General features: G+C 48.5%; 1 protein-coding gene across 13 annotated transcripts in view; it reads right to left on the reverse strand.

Moving 5' to 3' along the window:
• The window catches only part of LOC140410628 (dystrobrevin beta), a 964,620-nt gene that overhangs the window by 767,937 nt on the left and 172,008 nt on the right, over positions 1–24,675 (reverse strand). For 5 of the 13 annotated variants that reach the window (XM_072498966.1, XM_072498960.1, XM_072498959.1 and 2 more), the window contains exon 1: positions 8,930–9,222. The exons of 2 other annotated variants lie outside the window; for them this stretch is intronic. The gene's annotated coding sequence lies outside the window, so the exon portion shown is untranslated. Of the gene's footprint in view, positions 1–8,929; positions 9,224–24,675 lie in introns of those variants that run through there. 6 more of the 13 variants (XM_072498961.1, XM_072498964.1, XM_072498962.1 and 3 more) reach the window with 2 other exon arrangements.

The following is a 24,675-nucleotide window of genomic DNA, read 5'->3' on the forward strand; positions in this document are numbered from 1 at the left end:
ATTGCTGCTGGAACATGCATATCTCAGATGTGACCATTACTACGTTCAGCTGCGACCATTACTACGTTCAGCTGCAGCGTCGTCTGCATTTCAATACTCTGATGGCACATTATTTCATGAGTGTCTCTGGACAGTCATTTGTGAGGGATGCATCTGTGTCCATGTGACCAACCATACTCCAGCAAATTAGAGGAGAGAAAAAAACGAAGACATTTTCTCCATTGCTTCAATTCATTTGGCTCGTCAAGATTGTCTTCCGTGACCATTGGCATAAAATCCGATCCGGAGTTTACTTCAGCATTATTTTTTGTTAAGCAGTGAAGATGCCAACTCGAAGAGATAATCAAAAGAGCTGGCGAGAGGAGGTATATTTGGAAGCTGTAATTAATTGGCCTCAAACGTTTCCTTCTAAAAAGCTGAACATTATATAAAGAAGGAATACAGAAGAGCAACAACTAATTGCTTCTCCCTTCCTATATCATTAGCGTGCTGCAATGCTCCAGTGAAGTCCAATGCAAACTGGAGGAACAGCACCTCGTCTTCCGTTCGGCACATTACAGCCTGTTGGACTTGATATTGAGTTTAGCAGCTTTAGACCCTTCTCCTTCTCGACCCCTCTTTTTTCAAAAAGCCAATTTATTAGCCCCAATAGAACACATCCCCATCTTCTCCACATCTGTCACTTGTTCTTTAGTTTTGCTTGAACAAAGCACTGGCCTTTGTTCTCCTATTCAAACATTCTGCTATCTTTGCATCTTCTACAGCCATTAACACTGCTGTGTCTTAAGCCTTAAACATCCCTTTGCAATCTCCCCCAGCACACACCTATCACCGATCTTCTATTTTGCTTCCCCCGCTCCATTCCCTGTTGTCCAGTATGAAGTCCATCAAATTTAGCTCTGAAGTGTCCTACAGACATGAAACATTCTGCGTGATTTAACAAACAACAGTCCTGTTCTGGATGCGAAAAGCAGGGTGTTTCTCAGAGCCTGCAGCACCAAGAATGGCCCCGCTATCAAACTGGCCTTTATTTTCTGGGGTGCGGCCTCTGCAAGGAATGCCCTGCCGAGGTTGCCCAGGTGGCACGGCCAGGGTACCACCCTGCCCAGAACCCAACCACCCGGGGGAATTCACTCAACTTAGTCTATGGCAAGTTGATATTTCCTTAGGTTGGGAGACATAAACTGCACACAATAATCCAGGTGTGGTGTCACCAAGGCCCTGTACAGCTGCAGTAAGACATCCTTGCTCCTGTACTCAAATCCACTTGCAACGATGGCCAACATACCACCTGCTTTCCTAACTGCTTGCTACATCTGCATGCTTGCTTTCAGTGGCTGGTGTACAAGGACACCCAGGTCCTTTTGCCCATCAACATTCTCCAATGCATCACCATTTTAATAATACTCTGCCGTTCTGTTTTTCCTACCAAAGTGGATAACTTTGCACTTATCCACGTTATACTTTATCTGCCTTGCATTTGCCCACTTACTAAACCTGTCTTGGGGGGGGGGAAGAAGACGACAACCGGGACCAGGAGGTGGGCTGTGGGGGACGGGCACGGACACCATTGTCGCAGCTGGAAAGGCAGCCATGCAGCTGCACATGTCGCTGACGGCCGTGAACTTAGGGCCACGGGTCCTATAAGTGTCCCCCCCAGGCCACCACCGCACGTTCCCCCACCCAACGAGGTTCCCCCTGGCCCCAGCTGCCCCATCAGTTTTATGGGCACGCTCCAGCACCATCTTGTTGGCTGGGATGAATGCGTGTGGGGATTGTAATGTGTATATGCTGCAGCTTGCCAGTCTCCCGAGGGTCAATCACAAACTTGATGAATCCCTCATCATTTTCATTGGAATCAATTGCATTCCACTTGTCGTTTGTGCTAGCCCCTTCACAGTTGCTGAATCGGTCCAGGTTAGGCACCAGTTCTGCTTTCGTGAAAGTCCAAAAATCCTGCCCCGCATCAAAACTTTGCCCCCGACTCACGTTGCCCCTGGTGGATTCTGTGATACTGGCAAGCTTTAGTTTCTTTGTGACTTTCACTTTCACCAATTTTCCCTTTGGACTGCAGGAGGAATTTGGACTCCAGGAGGTTTCTCATACTCCCCCTTTTGTCAGATTTCCTCTTTCACCGAGTAATCTATAAGATACCAATGGAGTCTCTCTCCAAACTTCACTCGATATGTAAATGCACCTAGTCTCTACAATAATTCCACACACATACTGCTCGTCATCACCTCAATAGTTTTGCACCATGGCCTTCTGACCAGCACTGAACTCTAAATTTCATGCCTGCTATATCATGACTCATCTCACGTTGTCTTGCTGTTCTTTTACTTTGCTATTAACATCAGGCTTAAGAAAACTATGCCTTGTCCTCGGAGCATATTTACAATGAGCAATCAGTTTCAGACCGTGGGATTATTCAGTAAGAGAACAGGAAATAGTCGAACCAGCATCAATGAGAAACATGGAAATTACTGCCTAGCTAGTCATCTCGCAAACTTTCTGCAAAGACCTCTTCACAATTTTGCATGCTTCTTTCAGCAGCACCACTTGATTCTGGGTGATATGGTGGTATTAAAGTGTGTTTGACTCCATTCTTACTCATTAAATGATAGAATCTTACAGTGCAGGAGGCCATTTGGCCCGTCAGGTCTGCAGCGACCCACTGAAAGAATACCCATGCTTCGACGCTATCCCCATAACCCAGTAACCCCACCTGGGGCACTAAGGGACAATTTGGAATTGCCAATCCATCTAATCTGCATATCTTTGGACTGTGGGAGGAAACTAGAGCACACAGACACAGGGAGAAAGTGCAAACTCCACAGAGAGTCACCCCCAAGCTGGATTTGAACCCGGGTCCCTGGAACTGTGAGGTAGCAGTGTACCCCTTGTGCCATCCCTCAGCAATATTTCAAACTCTTTTGACATAAACTGTGGACTATTATCTAACACAAAAACCTCTTGCAACCCATAACTTGCAAAACAACTTTCAAATTCTCAATAGTTTTGGTGCTTGTCGTATTGGGCAAAGATTCAATATTTACCCACTTGCTCCAGCCTTTGACCAAAACAAGGTATTCTTTCCCTTCTACTTGCGCCACACGGTTTTCTCATGTTTGTCCACGGAATGAAAGGAACTTTGGTTGGATCATTTCTCATTCTGAGACACACAGTACAGCTCTGCTATATTTTGATCTACCTTTGGATATCTTTGCTACAGCTTTCCAAGATTACAACCGTGCATTCTCAATTAAGTTTCTCTAACAATCTCACTTTGAACCTTGGTGAAGTAATGACTCAAACTCCAATGGAGACAGCCTTGATCATTTCTACTTGTGAAATACTCTGACAATTTCTCATCTTCACACTCTTCAGGCAGCCATTCACAAGATAAATTGAGCACTCTACTGAGCAACACTTCCTTGTATATTTCTTAACCAATTTCTCTGGCAGACACAGGCATGTTATTTGCATATGTAAAAGTACCTCGGTGGCTGAAAATGAATCAGCATTCACCATCTAGATGTGGTTTCACCAACACCTAAAACAACTATCGCAAAACCTCCCTACTTGTGTACTGCTGAAAAAAGATGCATGCTGTTAAAGCTTTTCATCTTGCACTCATCAGGCCAGATTCACAAGAAAACCAAATATAACAATGTATGTTGCTTGAGAAGAGGGTGCTGATTGGTTTGGAAATGGACTCTGATTGGTAGAGCCATGCCATGGAGAATGCACCAGGGACTAAAAGCCATGCTTTTAAATTCAAATTAAGCAGTTCGGCACTGATTAGTCAAGGCATTATCACAGAGAATAAACCATGGAATGGCGGTTCCCCAAGCTTTTGCTTTGTTGAAAAAAGGTACAATGCAAGGGACAGGGCCCTGTGTGTGAAAACAGCTTCTAGCTTCCATGGAATGTAAGCAGCACTGGCAATGGCAACATTTAATGCCCATCCCTAATTGTCCTCGAGACGGTGATGGTAAGCCATGTGGTGTAGTTGCACTCACGGTGCCGTTAGGAAGGAAGTTATAGAATTTTGACCCAGCAACAGTGAAGGAATGGCAGTGTAGTTCCCAGTCAGGATGGTGTGTGGCTTGGAGGGAAACTTATAGTTGGTGGTGTTCCGATGCATGTGCCTCTTGGTAGTAGAGGTTGTGGGTTTAGAAGGTGCTGTCAAAAGAACTTTGATGCGTTGCTGCAGTGCAGCTTGTATATGATACACACTGTTGCCACTATCGGTGGCGGAGGGAATGAACGTGTAAGATAATGGTTGGGGTGTAAATCAAGTGGTCTCTTTGTCTTGGATTATGTTGACCTTCTCGAGCATTACTTGAGCTGCACTCGGCAAGTGAAGAGCATTCCATCACACTTCTTGCTTACGTCTCTAGTTAGTGGACAGGCATCAACGAGTCAGGTGGTGAGTTCTCACTACAGAATTCCCAGTCTCTGACCTGCTCTTGTAACCACACATTAATATGGCTATTTCAATTAGATTTCAGGTCTATGCTAACTCCCAGGATGTTGATAGTAGGGGATTCAGTGATGGTAATGCTATTGAACATCTAGGGGAGATGATTAGATTCTCTATTGTTGGAGATGGTCATTGCATGAGGCTGTTTCAGTATTGAGGAACTACATTCTAAAGCGATCTGTGTCCATATGCAGAAAGGCCTCGACAACATTCAGGCTTGGGCTGCTGAGTAGTGACTAACACTTGTATTGCAAAATCACCAGAGAAGGAAGCATTCATGCAAATTACTATCCATGTAATTAGAAGTTATAGCCGATTCAGGCAACAAGTAGCTGAGCTGTGCACGCCAATGAGCTCCTAGATTCAGTTCTCCAGACTCATTCTAATTATCTAATCTCACCCCTTCAACATTAGTAAAGTCTATTAATAGTTCCGGATGCATTGGACAATTTTATAAAGCCTTTCTGAAATTTTAAGATACTCTTTAATTGCACCTATTTCTTTAAATTTCACTTCCATGCAGTTTTACACTCCAATCACGCATGCACTACCCACACATATAACTATGTTAATTGGCTGACCGAGGCAAATTAGAAGTAAACAGTAGAGTTCTCTTGCTTGTGTAACCTAGTAATGAACCCCATTCTGCCATAAACTGTACCAAAAAGGAACATCCAGGCTTATAAAACATAATAAGAACATAAGAAATAGGAACAGAAGTGGGTCATACAATCTGCGCACCTAATCCGCCATTTCAATGAGATCACAGTTGATGCTTGAAATTAACTCTGATTACATTTGTGTACAAAAATTTACTAAACACGGTCTTGAATATACTTCAATATTGAGCATCCACAACAGTCTGGGGTAGACAATTCCCAAGATTCACAACCTTCCAAGTGAAGAAAGTTCTCCTCATCTCAATCCTGAATGACTGATGTCTTACACAGAGACTTTCGCCCCTAGTCGCAGATGCTCCAGCCAGGAGCGTCTTCACGTTTACCTTTCTAAACCCTTGCAAAGTTGTGTATTTTTCAATGAGATCACCTCTCATTCAGTTAATCTCCAAGCAGAATGAGCCCATGCAACTTCCAAGCCTCTGAATTGTACCACCGAGAAGGACAAGGACAGCAGACGCATGGAAACACCACCACCTGCAAGTTCCCCTTCAAGTCACACAAAGCTATATTGTCAATCCTTCACCGTCACTGGGTCACGGTCCCGAGGCTCGCTTCCGAACAGCAATGTCTACTTTCAATACAGGGGCTGCAACAGTTCAAGGCAGCAGCACACCACAACCTTCTCAAGAACAATTAGGGATGGGAACTAGATGCTGGCTGAGGACATAAGACATCTTTGCATTCCAGGAATGAGTCTAGTAAGCCTTTGTTACATGTTCTCTAAGGCAAGTGAAATACAGAGGCCAGAACTGCACAGTTCTCCGGGCATGGTCTCACCAAAACATCACAGCAAGGCTTCTTACAATGAAGGACAAAATAGCATCTGCCTTCCTCATTGCTTGCTGTTAACTTTGTGTTTCTTACACAAGGACATCCAAATCCCTCTGAACATCCACATTTAATAGTTTCTCACAATTTAAAAAAGATTTGACTACTCTTATTTTTGAAAAATGAAGAAACTTGTTATGCCCCAAATTATACCCACCTACCATCTGCTTGCCTACTCACCTAATTTATCTATACCCCTTTGCAGTCTCTGTGCTCTCAACACAGCTTACTTTCCCATCTAGCTTTATTGTGTCGGAAAACCTACATACTTTACATTTGGTTCCTTCATTTAAATCATTAATATAGTCAGATTATATAAAGATAAGGCCCAAGTACTGATCCATGTGGCACCACACCACCTACCAAAAATGCCGACACAATTTAAATGTACACAGCTAAGTTTTATTCCCATTTTAACCCTCTGTGCTAGAGGATGGCTATTTAATCATTATAATAATAATCTTTATTATTGTCACAAGTAGGCTTACATTAACACTGCAATGAAGTTACTGTGAAAGCCCCTAGTCGGCACATTCGGCGCCTGTTCGGGTACACAGAGGGAGAATTCAGAATGTCCAATTCACCTAACAAGCACATCTTTTGGAACTTGTGGGATGAAACTGGTGCACCCACAGGAAACCCACGCAGACACAGGGAGAACGTGCAGACTCCGCACAGACAGTGACCCAAGCCGGGCTGATATTGCCAATGAGGATTACAAATCGTGGTTAAAAGCTGGGATGAATACTGCTCAAGTGTGTGCCCTCTGCGTTCAGGATTTACAGGTGCCTCACAGCTTCAGGTCACATTGTCCTAATTGCACTAACTGAGCCTATTTACACAGTGACTTGTAGTCACCTGCTCTCATTCACATGAAAACAAGCTGATAATCACTCACCAACAGATACTGTACATGCGCCACACAAAAACACAGCTTAACTGCATGGAAATTGCCCAGTCATATGGAAACTAAAAAATAACCAATGCCTGCAATCTACTAGCCATCAAGTCTAACCTCTTGCCTTCTAGATGCTGTAATTTTTGTGGAGCATTAACAGTGCCTCTGTGGTTCTGTTTCAAGAGGTACTTCACAAAGAATTTGCCTTTGATCTGACTCTTTCAGCTCAACTCTTGTCATTATAAATGATTCAAATTGAAAATACACTAAATGTCCAGCTAAACACTGTGGCAAATGTGAAGAGTTATACTGTAGAAAGGCTAGATTGCGACAAATTATCAATGCAGCTTAATCAAGCATTAAGCAAAGTACAACCTTACCTCAGGAGTGTTTTACTCATTGCATTGACTGTTTTATTTCAGAAGATGAACACTGGCAGCCAAAAATTTAGCCAAATCCTTCCAAAATATCTGACACCCAGCAAGAAACAGGAAATAATTTAAAACACTTCAAATTAGGTTGTAAAAAATAAAAATAATGTTACGCCTCGTAGCTGGAGAAGCAAAATCGCAGTAATGTGAAATACTGTCAGAAATCAATGGTCAGCACACTGCCTTTTTAAACCAGCCAATTTTAATTAGCAAACCACTAAAACCGGCAGTGAGTTTTGCATGATGTATTACATATCCTGTCATTACCTCGGAGTCTAATGCTGTAGCAAGCATTGCTGATCAACAGTTCCTTTTTAAAAAAGGGACGCATGGATACCTGCTGCTGGATTAGCGGGCGGGCGGGCGGGGGGTGCAGCTGGAGCCTGTTTCCCTTTATCAGGAAGAAATTTGGGAAACAAAAATCCCAGTAGGTGGTTGGAGAAAACACTGAGCGAGTGGAACCTCTGGCTTTCTCACATATACACAACTGTGCTTTTTGGCAGCATTGGTGTAATCATTTTAAGCACTTATACATGACCCATAAGATGGAAAAAAAGGACAATGTTTGGCCAAAACATTTTAATGTACTAAGCTGCACTGAAAAATAATTTCTAACTGAGCAGCTACACCAGTTAGTTTAATATTAAGGCATTTTCAGCTTTAAAAAGAACTGGGAAGAAATTTGATCCAACTTTTTCTCCCTACAATCAGTTAACAAAGTTGGGTTCGGATGATGGGTCAAATTGGACTCCAGGCTCTTCGTTTTTTTCTCTCTCTCCACAGATGCTGCCGAGTTTCCCCAGCACTAGGCGTGTTTATTTCAGCTTCCCAGCATCCGCAGTATTTTGCTTCGAGTTTAGGTTAACAAAGTGCACACTCCACATTAAAACGGACATATTCACTCACAGTTGCAGAGAGAATGCTCGACGCCAGAAGTCAAACATTATGACAGTGCAATTAAATGGCAAATTATAGCCAAGTCTTAGTATTTTTTCTCAGGGAAGCACACAGGGAATGTGCCTTGGAGTGGCTGTGACCTCCAACGTGCTGCTGCACCCGCACACAATGCCTCCCCTCCCTCCCGATAGCATCACGGTGCCGGTATTAAGCAGCAGCAGCCGTCCTCTTCCCCCGACGGAAATTAGGATTTGGATTTTTAAACTGATGCAAATCCGCCCGCGAGAAGGGACCGCAACATCCACATCCTCTCCGAGCCGAGGGCTGGAAGAAGCAACTCCCCCACCCCCGGACACAGGCGCCTCGACATTCCAGCCATTTGATGCGGATCCTCACCGACAGACAGACCGAATTGCAGAGAGAGTATCTGGGGACAAGCGGACCGGGCATGGGACTGCATCAAATCGGCTGGGAGAGTGCACACGGCAATGTTGGTACGTTTCCCTAGTGCGGGTGCGTGTGTGTATATATCCTGAAGCTCTGCAGCCAAGGATCCCATTCCCATCTCACTCTCCAGTGAGGGAATCCTCGGGCTTCACCTGCCTTTCGAGGTGGTCTATCAGGCAGCCCACTCCCCCCACGGTTACCGCGCGCCTTCCCGGGTCATAAAAAGCACATTTCGGCATCTGCTAAGTGCGCTGGAACTGACCTGCAAAGCGGCAAAATCAAGAAGCTGCCGACTCCGTCGCTTCAGCTGCCCTTCTGCATTCCACCTTCAAATGACTGGAGCGGATACCCAGGCTACTCCTGCCTGCCCAGAGCGCGCGGCACCTCCTCCCCGCCGCTCATTCCTCCAACAGTTAACCCGGCAGCTGCCTCGGGCTGCTTGGCCACTCACCAGCACACCCAACTCCCCAGCCCTTGTTCACAGGCACGAAGAGACCCAGCCATTACCATGCACACTCCGAGGAAGCCGAAAGGTACGTCATGCTGCTGCTGGGCTGAGCGAGAAGCTGCTGTCAAATGACAGAGGCAGGGTAGCTGTCAGTCACACACAGGCGTGCGGCGGGGCGGGGGGATGGGGGAAGAGAGAGAGAGAGGAAGCTATTACTTCCTCTCTTTCTCTTTTAAAAAGCATTGCAGCAGATAGAGTCTTGGAAAGCTTAAAGCTGACTTAGTGTTCAAGCTAGACCACAACACTGCACTAATTTTAGTGATTATGCGCCAATGCTTAGCACCGTTTTTTAATCTAACTGAAACTAGTGCACTTCAGAGACAGCATATACATACACACACATATATATATATATATACATATGAGAGAGAGAGATAAAGAGATTAATTGAAGAATACATTTAGAAATGAAATGGCAAACTTTTTGTAAGATATAATGCGAAACAAGTTGAAAATACTAGACATGCAAGTTGAAAATACTAGACATGCAAAGTTCCGATGAAGGATACATATGAACAATTAAAGGTGCATCATTAGATCATAAGACATAGGAGCAGAATTAGGGCACCCCATTGGGTCTGCTCTGCCATTCCATTATGGCTGATATTTTTCACATCTCCATTCTCTTGTCTTCTCCCCATAACCTCTGGTCCACTTATTAATCAAGAACCCATCTTTTTGATTTGATTTATTATTGTCAAATGTATTAGTATACAGTGAAACGTATTTTTTCTTGCATGCTGCACAAACAACGCATACCGTACATAGGGAAGGAAGGAGAAACTGCAGAATATAATGTTACAGTTAAATCAAGGTGTAGAGAAAAGATCAACTTAATACGAGGTAGGTCCATTCAAAAGTCTGATGGCAGTAGGGAAGAATCTGTTCTTGAGTCGGTTGGTGCGTGACTTCAAACTTTGGTATCTTTTTCCTGACGGAAGAAGGTGGAAGAGAGTATGTCTGGGGTGCGTGGGGTCTTGAATTATGCTGGCTGCCTTTCCGAGGCAGTGGGAATTGTAGACATAGTCAGTGGATGGGAGACTGGTTTGCGTGATGGATTGAGCTACATTCACAACCTTTTGTAGTTTCCTGCGGTCTTGGGCAGAGCAGGATCCATACCAAGCTGTGATACAACCAGAAAAAAATGCTTTCTATGGTGCATCTGTAGAGGTTGGTGAGAGTCGTGGGTGACATGCCAGATTTCCTTAGTCTTCTGAGAAAGTAGAGTCTTAGGTGGGCTTTCTTAACTATAGATGGAGGTTATGGAGGTTATCCATTTTGGTAGGAATAACAGCAAAAGGGATTATTATTTAAATGATAAAATATTAAAACATGCTGCTGCGCAGAGAGACCTGGGTGTGCTAGTGCATGAGTCGCAAAAGTTGGTTTACAGGTGCAACAGGTGATTAAGAAGGCAAATGGAATTTTGTCCTTCATTGCTAGAGGGGTGGAGTTTAAGACTAGGGAGGTTATGCTGCAATTGTATAAGGTGTTAATGAGGCCACACCTGGAGTATTGTGTTCGGTTTTGGTCTTCTTACTTGAGAAAGGACGTACTGGCACTGGAGGGTGTGCAGAGGAGATTCACTGGGTTAATCCCAGAGCTGAAGGGGTTGGATTACGAGGAGAGGTTGAGCAGACTGGGACTGTACTCATTGGAATTTAGAAGGATGAGGGGGGATCTTATAGAAACATATAAAATTATGAACGGAATAGATAGGATAGATGCGGGCAGGTTGTTTCCACTGGTGGGTGAAAGCAGAACTAGGGGGCATAGCCTCAAAATAAGGGGAAGTAGATTTAGGACTGAGTTTAGGAGGATCTTCTTCACCCAAAGGGTTGTGAATCTATGGAATTCCTTGCCCAGTGAAGCAGTGGAGGCTCCTTCATTAAATGTTTTTTATATAAAGATAGATAGTTTTTTGAAGAATAAAGGGATTAAGGGTTATGGTGTTCGGGCCGGAAAGTGGAGCTGAGTCCACAAAAGATCAGCCATGATCTCATTGAATTGTGGAGCAGGCTCGAGGGGCCAGATGGCCTACTCCTGCTTCTAGTTCTTATGTTCTTATAGTGTCGGCATGGGTGGACCAGGACTGGTTGTTGGTGATCTGGACACCTAAATACTTGAAGCTCTCGACCCTTTCTACTTTGTTCCCATTGATGTAGACACGGGCATGTTCTCCACTACGCTTCCTGAAGCCGATGACAATCTCCTTCGTTTTGTTGACATTGAGGGAGAGATTATTGTCGTCGCACTAGTTCACCAGATTCCACCATCTCTTAAAGACACTCAGTGACTTGGCCTCCACAGCCTTCTGGCAAAGAGTTCCATAAATTCACCAGCCTCTAATTGAAGAAATTCCTCATCTCATTTTTATAGGATCGTCCCTTTAGTCTGAGATTGTGTCCTCTGGTTCTAGTTTTTCCGACAAGTGGAAACATCCTCTCCACATCCACTCTATTCAGGCCTTGTGGTATCTTGCAAGTTTCAATAAGGTCCCCCTTCATCCTTCTAAACTCCAACGAGTACAGACCCAGAGTCCTCAACCGTTCCTCATACGACAAGCTCTTCATTCCAGGGAACATTCTTGTGAACCTCCTCTGGATCCTTTCCAAGGCCAGCACTTCCTTCCTTAGATACGGGGCCCCAAACTGCTCACAATACTCCAAATGGGGTCTGACCAAAGCCTTTTACAGCTTCAGAAGTACATCCCTGCTCTGTATTCTAGCCCTCTCGACATGAATGCTAACATTGCATTTGCCCTCTGGGGCAGCAAGCCGGTGCAGTGGGTTAGCACTGCGGCCTCATGGCGCCGAGGTCCCAGGTTCGATCCCGGCTCTGGGTCACTGTCCATATGGAGTTTGCACATGGTGGGTTCCAGAAACATATATAAACAAAGTCATAGATGCAATACGATACTTTGAATGCAAATCTTTGCAGGAATTGTCTACAGGTTCAGACGGAGCAATTGAAAAGAGGGACAATCACAGGTTAAAGAGGTGTGAATTGTCTCAAGCCAGGACAGTTGGTACGATTTTGAAAGCCCAGGCCAGATGTTGGGGGGTGAATTTAAAGCAACATGAATCCATGGTCCCGGTTGAGGCCGTAATCATGTGTGCGGAACTTGGCTATAAGTTTCTGCTCAATGATTCTGCGTTGTTGCGCGTCCTGAAGGTCGCCTTGGAGAAAGCTTACCCGAAGATCAGAGGCTGAGTGCCCTTGACTGCTGAAGTGTTCCCCGACTGGAACGTAACATTCCTACCTGGCGAGTGTCGTGCAATATCCGTTTATCCATTGTCGCAGCGTCTGCATGGTCTCGCCAATGTACCACGCTTCGGGACATCCTTTCCTGCAGCGTATGAGGTAGACAACGTTGGCCAAGTCACACGAGTATGTACCACGTACCTGGTGGGTGGTGTTCTCACGTGTAATATTGGTACCCATGTCGATGATCTGGCACGTCTTGCAGAGATTGCCATGGCAGGGTTGTATGGTGTCATGGTCGCTGTTCTGAAGGCTGGGTAGTTTGCTGCAAACAATTGTTTGTTTGAGATTGCGCGGTTGTTTGAAGGCAAGTAGTGGGCGTGTGGGGATGACCTTGGCAAGATCTTGGATGGCCTGGGCTTGTGAAATCCTACCAACTGTCCTGGCTTGAGAAAATTCACACCTCTTTAACCTGTGATTATCCCTCTCTGCAGGTGCTCCGTCCGGACCTGCAGACTTAATTACCTGCAAAGACTCGTATTCAAAGTATCGTATTGCATCATTGACTTTGTCTATATATATGTTTCTGGAACTCACCTCTTCATTCACCTGAGGAAGGAGCAGTGATCTGAAAGCTAGTGATTCGAAACAAACCTGTTGGACTTTAACCTGGTGTTGTAAGACTTCTTACTGTTCCCTGCTAGGGTCGTTTTCCAATCAACTCTGACCAGCTCCCCCCTCATGTCTTTGTAGTTACCCTTATTTAATTGTAATAACATTACATCTGATTCCAGCTTCTCCCTTGCAAACTGCAGGGTAAATTCTATCACATTGTGGTCACTGTTCCCTATGGGTTCCTTCACCTTAAGTTTCCTAATCAAGTCTGCCCCATTACACATCACCAAATCCAGAATTGCTCGTTTCCAAGTAAGCTCTGTCACAAGCTGCTCCAAAAAAACATCTCTTAGACATTCCACAAATTCCTTTTCTTGGGATCCACTACCAACCTGATTTTCCCAGTCCACCTGCATATTGAAGTCCCCATGATTATTGTAATATTGTCTTTTTTACATGCCTTTTATATCTCCTGATTATTTTCTGATCCACATCCTGACTACTGCCAGGGGCCTGTACATAACTCCCGTCAGGGCCATTTTACCTTTGCGATTCCCAAACTATATCCACAGACATTCTATGCCTTCTGACCCTACATCTCTCCTTGCTATCGATTTAACTTCATTCCTTACCAACAATGCAACCCTACGCTCTTTGCCCATCTGCCTGTCCTTTTGATAGGTCACATATCCTTGTATATTTAGTCCCAGCCCTGATCCCCGTGCAGACATGTTTCAGTGATGCCCACAACGTCGTACATGCCAATTTCAATGTGCGCAACAAGCTCATTTACCTTGTTCCATATACTGTGTGCATTTAGGTACAACATCCTCAGTCCTGCATTGACCACCTCCTTTGTCACACTTGTCACCTTTTTTGCTCCGCCCGAGGGTGATGTTGTTCTCTTATTTTTGTTCTCTATTTCCCCATCAGTTATGGCACCTTCTAAGCCAACACTCTGGTTCCCCCCCATGCCAAACTAGTTTAAATCCTCCCGAGTGACTCTAGCAAACCTCCCAGCCAGGATATTGGTGCCCGTCCAGTTTAGATGCAACCAGTCCTTCTTGTACAGGCAGGTCCCACTTGCCCCGGAAGAGATCCCAATGGTCCAGTATCCAAAACGGTATACCTATTAGAGAGGGGGATAGCCACAGGGGACTCCTGCACTGACTGCCTGCCATTTCTAGTGGTCACCCATCTGTCTGCCTGCACCTTGGGTGTGACCACGTCTCCATAACTCCTATCTATGATGCTTTCCTTGTATATCCTTGTATGTTCCTCAGTGCATCCAACTGCTGTTCCAACCGAACCACGCGGTCTGTGAGGGGCTGCATTTGGTTACACTTCCTGCAGACGTAGTCGACCGGAGACTGGAAGCATCACGGATCTCCCACATCTCACAGTTAGAGCACTGCACCCCGCTGAGTGACATTTATACACTTGTTAATTCAAAATAAATACTTATTGTTATTAAATTAAGTTGCAATTAACTATATGGTCTTGCGCTAGATTTTTACTGTAAAATTAAATGGTAAACACTAATCTCTGCCCTCAGGTTTAGTTACTCCTCTACCTAATTAATAATTTAGTTTTAATTAGTTTTTTCAATGTTTTTTTCCCCCAAATTTAACAGATTCCCTATCAGACAATCAGGTCACAGCTTTACTGTGATGTCACTTCAGTGTTTTCCCCCCACATTTTGAAAAGGTATTTGTATCACTTACCTTGCCAGGATGCTCTCTGGATCTCTCCCTGCAGATTGCCAGTTACAAAGCCAGAAGAAAGAAAACAAAATGAAAGGGAAAAAGCACCTCCTCCCACTCTGCATTGAATTACCACACTGCTCCAAATTACCAAGTTTCAATTTCACTCGGACTTTCTCACTTAGGCTGTCTCTACTTCACGTGTGCAAAGCTTATTGAGTGATAGAAACATAGGGCACGATTCACCGGCCTCATTGCACTCTCACTCGAGTGAAACAAGGCTGGTTAATAGCGTGAGAAGCCAAAATGAGAGCCGCGACATACGCCAAACAGTTTGGAATACAACCAGCCCACTCCCCTAGTGTTGAAATCGAGTTCTCACCATAGCGTGGTCAGAAACCAATTATCACCATTTAAGCCCTATTTCCATATAATTAACGAGAGTCACCCCATATCCAACGGCCTCCCGTCATTCAGCAGCCTTCCCAGCAAGTGCTCACACTGGTGCCGATTCGTACTCCTTTTGAAAAATATGAACTTGGCAGAAGGGCTTCGGAGGGGAGTCAAGGAGGTGAGCTCCCATCTTTTCTCACAGGCAAAGAGCCCGGGGATTGCCTACCCAGTGCTCGACTGGGGTTGGGGGATCCTCTGCAGGTGGGAGGTGGCGTGGGGGGTGGGAGGCAACCGGGGGCCAACCACAAGTGGCACCACCATGCCAACCCCTGGATCGTGTGTGTATTCATTCCAGGGGCAACCCTTGCCTGTCTGCCCCACCGACCACCATTAACCCCCATCGACTGCCAAGGCCTCTGGCCATACGGCTGAAGGCGAATGCTAATAGGGAATTGGGAATCGTCGTTAAGTGAGCACTTCACACATCCCAAGTGGATTCCCGTGGGTAGGCGGGCCATGTAGCATGTGCAGTTCGTTGCCTAGCATTCCAATCACAACTTGATGCCTGGACACTGCGGGAGGCAACACCGCACATGCAGCAGCCAACATCTGAACACCCAGGGGATGGGATACGGCTCCGGAGACATGTCCGTGACCAGATGGTAGGTGAGTGCCACGGGGAGGGGGAGATGCCTGGAGAGATGGGCCAAAGGTTCAGAGGTCGATCCGAATTGCGGAAGAAAGTGACAGAGACATTATATTAGTTGTGCACAAGGGTGTTTATTGTGTGTAACAATTCCCCACTCTTTGGATGGTGCTGGTTCGAGCCCCGGCTGCCCCTGCATCCCTGCATCATCTGGCTCTGCCAACCCTGGTGTTCCCCATGATCCGCAGTCGATGCCCTCGGCGATGCTGCTCAGTGATTTGGCCATGCTCTGCAGCACCTCCGACATGCTCACCAGCGACTGGGACAAGCTCCACAGCGCCTTGTCCATTCCCACCTGAAAGCGGACATGTCCCGCAGCACCTCATCACGGTGAGGCTGGCACTGGGATGTCCCCAAGCAAGCCGGACATTCTGCCGAGACTGTCAGCCATGGCCATCACAGCCTACTTTGGACACCTTCACTAATGGTGCCAACAGCGTACACCAGGATCTCCATTGCAGTCGCCACCCTAGCAGTGTTGGCCTTGGTGCCATGCATTGCCGGCAACTTCTCGCGGGCCCGTAGCCTCTGCGACTCCAAGCGGCGATGGATAAACTGGAGTATCACGGACATCTCCCTCTGAATATCCGGGCCGCACCCTATTGTCTCCATCAGCTACGGGTGACCCACGTCCAGAGGCTCCGCATCAGGCTGAGACCCAGCTGGGTCCTGGGATCCAGGGTAGAGGGGTCAATTACTAGGGGGCATAGGTTTAAGGTGAGAGGGACAAGGTTTAGAGTAGATGTACGAGGCAAGTTTTTTACGCAGAGGGTAGTGGGTGCCTGGAACTCGCTACCGGAGGAGGTGGTGGAAGCAGGGACGATAGTGACATTTAAGGGGCATCTTGACAAATACATGAATAGGATGGGAATAGAGGGATATGGACCCAGGAAGTGTAGAAGATTGTAGTTTAGTCGGGCAGCATGGTCGGCACGGGCTTGGAGGGCCGAAGGGCCTGTTCCTGTGCTGTACATTTCTTTGTTCTTTGCTCTTTGTTCTTTTATCCAGCAGCCCTCTGACTGCTGTCTCGCCTGGGAGTTCCTGTCTCCACCTGATGTACATCAGTAACTGTGTGATGCTCACCAGATTGTGCCCCAGAAGTCTAACCACTAACATTTCCCACCGAGGGGCGTGTATCTGCACTGATGGAGGGTGGGGATGACAGTGGTGATGCCTCAATCGGATCTTCCTCGGAGCTCCCCACTGAGGTGTTCTTGTGGGAGGCTGGAGAGGGAGCCGCCGGGGATGGGTCAAGTCAGTACGGCAATAATAGGGCAGTATGGTAGCACTGTGATTAGCACAGTTGCTTCACAGCTTCAGGGTCCCAGGTTCGATTCCTGGCTTGGGTCACTGTCTGTGTGGAGTCTGCACGTTCTTGGTGTCTGCGTGGGTTTCCTCCGGGTGCTCTGGTTTCCTCCCACAGTCCAAAGATGTGCAGGTTAGGTGGACTGGCTATGCTAATTTGCCCCTAGTGTCCAAAAAAGGATAAGTGGGGTTACAGGGATAGGGTGGAGGTGTGGGCCTGGGTAGGGTGCTCTTTCCAAGGGCCGGTGCAGACTAGATGGGCCGAATGGCCTCCTTCTGCATTGTAAATTCTATGATCTATGAATAAATATTCACGTTTGACAGGTCCTTTATCTGGGGCCCGGTGGTTCCTCACCTCTGCGGCGTCCACCAGCCTCCAATTTTGGTGATCGCTCTGTCCTCTGCCACCCCAGTCACCTCCAGGACCCGCTCCTCAAAGGTGGTGTGGATTCTTATGTCCGGCACACCACCGCCAGTCTGGGCCCTCTCCTGGGTATTGTGTGATGAAGGCAAGCATGCCATTTGCCTTCTTAATCACCTTGGCCACCAATTGTTGCCACTTTTAGGGAACTGTGGGCCTGCACGCCCAGATCCCTGTATGTTACTGTCCATAAGGGTTCTGCCATTTACAGTATAATTCATACCTAGATTTGACCTCCAAAATGCATCACCTCACATTTGTCACAATTGAACTCCATCTGCCATTTCTGTGCCCAAGACTCCAATCTATCTCTATCCTGTTGTATCCTCTGACAATCCTCTTCACAATCAGCAACTCCACCAATCTTTGGGTCAACTTCCAAATCAGACCACCCACATTTTCCTCCAAATCATTTATATATATTACAAACAACAGAGGTCCCAGCACTGATCCCTGCGGAACACCACTAGCTACAGATCTCCGTTCTGAAAAACACCTTCCACCACTACTCTCTGTCATCTATAACCAGCCAGCTCTGTATCCAGCTCGCCAGTCCATCCCGAATCCCATGTGATTTTAGTTTTTGTACCAGTCTGTCATGTGGGACCTTGTCAAACGCCTTACTAAAGTCCATCTAAATTACATCCACAGCCCTTCCCTCATAATCTTATTTATCACCGCTTCAAAAACTCAAATCAATTTGGTGAGACATGACCTTTTCCGTAGAAAACCATGCTGTCTATCACCAACCAGTCCATTTTCCTTTAAATGTGCACATATCCTGTCCCTCTATCTAGTCCCTCAGTATCTTTTCCAAAAGCCTCCCCAACACTTCTGTCAGGCTCACCGGCATATAATTTGCTGGATTATCCCTTCTTCCTTTATTAAACAAAGGAATATCATTGGCTATTCTCCAGTCCTCTGGAACCTCACCTGTGGTCAAAGAGGATATGAAGATATGTTAAGACCCCAGTTATTTCTCTCCTTGCCTCCCGCAGTACCCTGTGATAGATCCCATCCGGCCCCGGGGACTTGTATACCTTAATGCAATTTAGGACACGCAACATTACCTCCTTTGATATATTGACGTTCTCAAGAGCATTCACACACACTATCCCTGACCTCAACATCCGTCATGTCCTGCTCCCTGGTAAATATCGATACAAAGTACTCATTAAGGGTTTTACCCACTTCCTGTGGTTTCACGCACAACTTCCCTCCATTGTCCTTGAGTGGGCTAACTCTTTCTCTTGCTCCTAATATATGCATAAAAAACCTTGGGATTCTCCTTGACCATGTTTGCTAAAGACATTTCATGGCTCCTTTTATCCCTCCTAATTCCACGTTTAAGTTCCTTCCTGCTTTCACTGTACTCCTCAAGGGCTTAGTCAATTTTTAGATGCCTAGACCTGTCATATGCTTCCTTTTTTCTTTTGACTAAGCTTACAATTTCCCACGTCATCCATGGTTCCCGAATCCTGCCATTTCTGTCCTTCATTTATGCAGGGACATACCTGTCCTGCACTTCAATCAATTGGTCTTTAAAAGCTTCCCACATGTCAGACATGGATTTGCCCTTAAATAGCCACTCCCTATCCACATTCCCCCGGTCCCATCTGATTTTGGATGTAATTGGCCCTTGCTCGGTTAAGCACCCTCACTTGCGGGCCTCTCTTATCCTTATCCATGAAATTTTATGGAATTGACTTCCGGTTGCGGCGATGCGGAGCTAAGCCGCACATTTCGGCGGCTCCCGCTAGAACAGACTTTTGGGCTCTCCAGAGGAGCCCCAACGGAAATTTTTCGATGATTTCCTGTGTGGGAAGGTGAGAGCAAGGTCCCCCTTCCATAGTATATGGAGTGGACCAGAAGTGGAGCGGTCAAAAAAGCAGTTTTGGAGCAGCGAAAGAAGCGAGGGAGAAAAAACAAGATGGCGGAGATCGAGCGGCATGGGGGCCGGAGCAGCAGGAGTTTCTCAGGCGCTGCGTGGAGGAGCTTAAGAAAGAGGTGCTGGCGCCACTGCTGACAGCGATCGAGGGGCTGGAGGAGACCCAGAAGGCCCATGGGGTAGAGATCCGAGAGGTGCGGGAAAAAGCCACCAAGAACGATGACGAGATCTTGGGCCTGGCGGTGAAGATGGCACGAGGCGCTGCACAAGAGGTGGGCCGAAAGATTCGAGGACCTGGAGAACAGGTCGAGGAGGAAGAATCTTCGGATTCTGGGTCTCCCTGAAGGGGTGGAGGGGGCCGATGCCGGGGCATATGTGAGCACGATGCTCAATTCGCTGATGGGTGCGGAGGCCTCTCTGAGTCCCCTGGAGCTGGATGGGGCTCATCGAGTCCTGGCGAGGAGACCCAAGGCCAACGAGCCGCCAAGGGCAGTAGTTGTGAGGTTTCATCGTTTTGTGGACAGAGAGTGTGTCCTGAGATGGGCCAAGAAAGAGCGGAGCAGCAGGTGGGAGAATGCGGTGATCCGAATCTATCAGGGCTGGAGTACGGAGGTGGCAAAGAAGAGAGCTGGTTTTAATCGAGCCAAGGCGGTGCTGCATAGGAAGGGGGTGAGATTCGGAGTGCTGCAGCCAGCGCGATTGTGGGTCACATTTCAGTATCGACACCACTACTTTGAAACGCCTGAAGAGGTTTGGACCTTTATACAAACTGAGGGTCTGTGGTTGTGGGGGGGATGTCGGTTGTATACAGGGTTTTAACTATGCGTAAGGAATGTTCCACGGGTTGGGCGATGGATGGGGATGGGGGAAGAGATCTGATGGGGAGACTGTGAGGGAATGTGGGCGCCGGTGCTGTAGGGAGGGGAGGCCCGGGATGGTGGAATTGGGATAAGGCCGCAACAGGAGCTGCGCCAGAGGGGGCGGGGCTGGCTCAGGAAAGCGTGGGTTTTTTCCCGCGTAAGGGAAGGGCGGAGGGGGGGGGGGATGGAGGACCGCACACCGATTGCTGGGGAGGAGGAGGGGGGGGGATTTCCACACGGGGGGGGTCAACGGGAAGGCGGGGGAAGCCGGGGTCAGCAGGTGTCAGTTGACTTATGGGAGTGTTATGGGGGGAGCAAAAGAGCTAGATATGGATCTAGCGAGGGGAGGGGGATGGGGAGGGGGGGAGAAATAGGGTTGCTGCTACATTGGCCAAGGGGGGACTGAAACCAGAAGAGGTGGTCGGGGCAGGGGTCCCCCGTCTGGTGGACTGGAGGGTGCGGGAGGCGCGGGCACGGGACTGGCCTAGAAAAGGAGATGGCGAGTCGGCGCGGGGGGGGGTGGGAAAGCCCCCCAATCCGGCTGATAACGTGGAATGTGAGGGGCCTGAATGGGCCGGTTAAGAGGGCCCGAGTGGTCGCGCACTTAAAGGGACTGAAGGCAGACGTGGTCATGCTTCAGGAGACACAGTTGAAGGTGGCAGACCAGGTCAGGTTAAGAAAGGGATGGGTAGGACAGGTATTCCATTCGGGGCTGGATGCGAAGAATAGAGGGGTGGCAAGACTGGTGGGGAAGCAGGTGTCGTTTGAGGCCAAGAATATAGTAGTGGACAATGGAGGTCGATACGTGATGGTGAGCGGTAGGCTGCAGGGGGCGTGGGTGGTATTGGTAAACGTATACGCCCCGAACTGGGACGATGCTGGATTTATGAAGCGTATGTTGGGGCGCATTCCGGACCTGGAGGTAGGAAGCTTGATAATGGGGGGGGGATTTCAACACAGTGTTGGACCCAGCATTAGATCGTTCCAGATCTCGGACGGGGAAGAGGCCGGCTGCGGCCAAGGTGCTTAGGAGGTTTATGGACCAGATGGGGGGAGTGGATCCGTGGAGATTTGCTAGACCCCTGGCCAGGGAATGTTATTGTTTTTCCCACGTACACAAAGCCTACTCCCGGATAGATTTTTTTGTTCTGAGCAGGGCGCTGATCCCGAAAGTGGAGGTTACGGAGTATTCGGCCATAGCCATCTCAGACCACACCCCGCACTGGGTGGAACTGGAGTTGGGAGAGGAGAGGGACCAACGCCCGCTGTGGCGTTTGGATGTGGGATTACTGGCAGATGAGGTGGTGTGCGGGAGGGTATGGGGGTGCATTGAAAGGTATTTGGAGGCCAATGACAACGGGGAGGTGCAGGTGGGGGTAGTATGGGAGGCGCTGAAGGCGGTGGTCAGGAGAGAGTTAATTTCCATCAGGGCTCACAGGGAGAAGAGAGAGGGCAGGGAAAGGGAGAGGTTAGTGGGGGAGATCTTAAGGGTCGACAGGAGATATGCAGAGGCCCCTGAAGAGGGACTACTTAGGGAGAGGCGAAGTCTCCAGACGGAATTCGACCTGTTGACCACAGGGAAGGCAGAGGCACAGTGGAGGAAAGCACAGGGGCTGACGTACGAGTCTGGGGAGAAGGCGAGCCGGATGCTGGCACATCAGCTCTGTAAGAGGATGACAGCGAGGGAGATAGGTGGAGTCAAGGATGGCAGGAGAACTACGGTGCGGAGTGCGGTGAAAGTAAATGAGGCATCTAAGGCCTTTTATGAGGAGCTGGACAGATCTCAGTCCCCAGCGGGGGAAGAGGGGATGCGATGATTTCTGGATCAACTGAGGTTCCCGAGGGTGGAGGAGCAGGAGGTGGCTGGTTTGGGGGCGCCAATTGGGTTGGAGGAGCTGATTAAAGGACTGGGGAGCATGAATGCGGGGAAGGCCCCGGGACCAGATGGGTTCCCGGTTGAGTTTTACAGGAAGTATGCGGACCGGTTAGCCCCGTTGCTGGTGAGGACTTTCAATGAGGCAAGGCCGACAATGTCCGGGGCGATGATTTCTTTGATCCTGAAGCGGGACAAGGACCCACTGCAATGTGGGTCGTATAGGTCGATTTCGCTCCTTAATGTGGACGCTAAGTTGCTGGCAAAAGTGCTGGCTATGAGGATTGAGGACTGTGTCCCGGGGGTGATTCACGAGGACCAGACGGGATTTGTAAAGGGCAGGCAGCTAAACACCAATGTGCGGAGACTCCTAAACGTGATTATGATGCCATCGGTGGAGGTAGAGGCGGAGATAGTGGCAGCTATGGACACGGAGAAGGCCTTTGACCGAGTGGAGTGGGAGTATCTCTGGCAAGTGTTGCGGAGGTTTGGGTTTGGGGAGGGGTTTATCAGTTGGGTTAAGCTCCTATATAGAGCCCCGGTGGCGAGTGTGGTTACGAATCGGCGGAGGTCGGAGTATTTTCGGCTGTATCGAGGGACGAGGCAGGGGTGCCCCCTGTCCCCCCTGTTGTTTGCATTAGCAATTGAGCCTTTGGTCATGGCATTAAGGGAGTCCAGGAAATGGAGGGGTTGGTCCGAGGGGGAGAGGAGCATCGGGTGTCGCTGTATGCGGACGACCTGTTGCTGTATGTGGCAGATCCAGTGGAGGGGATGGTGGAGGTCATGCAGATCGTAAGGGAGTTTGGGGACTTCTCGGGCTATAAGCTCAATGTGGGAAAGAGTGAGCTCTTCGTGGTGCATCCAGGGGACCAGGGAAGAGGGATAGACGACCTACCGTTGAGGAGGGCGGAAAGGAGCTTTCGATACTTGGGGATTCAGGTAGCTAGGAGTTGGGGGGCCCTGCACAAACTTAATTTGACCCGGCTGGTGGAGCAGATGGAGGAGGACTTCAAACGATGGGATATGTTGCCACTCTCGCTAGCGGGCAGGGTACAGTCGATTAAAATGATGGTCCTCCCGAGGTTTCTTTTTGTGTTCCAGTGCTTTCCTATTATGATCACCAAGGCCTTTTTTAAGAGGGTAGGCAGGAGCATCATGGGTTTTGTGAGGGCATACAAGACCCCGAGGGTAAGGAGGGAGTTTCTGGAGTGTAGTCAGGACAGAGGAGGGCTGGCGTTGCCGAATCTGGGTGGCTACTATTGGGCACCCAACGTGGCGATGATCCGTAAGTGGGTGATGGAGGGAGAGGGGGCGGCATGGAAGAGGTTGGAAATGGCGTCCTGCAAAGGAACGAAGCGCTGGTGACGGCACCGCTGCCGCTCTCGCCGACAAGGTACACCACGAGTCCGGTGGTGGCGGCAACGCTAAAGATCTGGGGGCAGTGGAGACGACACAGGGGTGCGATAGGAGCCTCGGTGTGGTCCCTGATCAGAGATAACCATCGGTTTGTCCCAGGAAGGATGGACGGGGGGTTTCAGAGCTGGCATCGGGCAGGGATCAGGAGGATGGGGGACCTGTTTATAGATGGGACGTTTGCGAGCTTAGGGGCGCTGGAGTAGAAGTTTGGGATACCCCCGGGAAATGCGTTCAATACATGCAGGTGAGGGCGTTTGTGAGGCGGCAGGTGAGGGAATTCCCGCTGCTCCCGGCGCAGGGGATTCAGGACAGGTTGATTTTGGGTGTATGGGTCGGAGAGGGCAAGGTTTCGGCGAGATATCAGGAGATGAAAGAAGAGGAGGAGGCTTTGGTAGAGGAGCTGAAGGGCAAATGGGAGGAGGAGTTGGGGGAGGAGATTTAAGAGGGTCTGTGGGCTGATGCCCTGAGTAGGGTTAATTCCTCTTCCTCGTGTGCCAGGCTCAGCCTGATACAGTTTAAGGTTATTCACAGAGCGCATATGACAGGGGCGAGGCTGAGTAGGTTCTTTGGGGTGGAGGACAGATGTGGGAGGTGCTCAGGAAGCCCGGCGAATCACACCCATATGTTCTGGTCGTGCCCGGCACTGGAAGGGTTCTGGAGGGGTTCTGGAGGCGAGGACTATGTCTAAGGTGGTGAAAGTCCAGGTCATGCCAAGTTGGGGGCTGGCACTATTTGGGGTGGCGGACGAGCCGGGAGTGCAGGAGGCGAAAGAGGCCGGTATCCTTTGCGTCCCTGGTAGCCCGGCGGAGGATCTTGCTATTATGGAAAGACGCGAAGCCCCCCAGTGTGGAAGCCTGGATAAATGACATGGCAGGGTTCATCCAGCTGGAGAGGATAAAGTTTGCCTTGAGAGGGTCTACGCAGGGGTTCGTCAGGCGGTGGCAACCGTTCCTAGACTATCTCGCGGAGGGTTAGAGGAAGGTCGGTCAGCAGCAGCAGCAACCTGGGGGGGGGGGGGATAGAGAGGAGAGGGGGGGGGGGTTCTCTTTCGGAGTGGGGGAGGTATATGGGTGGGCGGGGAAGGGGGTTTTCCTAGGGGCACTTGAAAAAGGAAAAA

Source organism: Scyliorhinus torazame, chromosome 4 (assembly GCF_047496885.1).
Source record: "Scyliorhinus torazame isolate Kashiwa2021f chromosome 4, sScyTor2.1, whole genome shotgun sequence".
In the NCBI taxonomy this organism is placed as follows: Eukaryota; Metazoa; Chordata; class Chondrichthyes; order Carcharhiniformes; family Scyliorhinidae; genus Scyliorhinus; species Scyliorhinus torazame.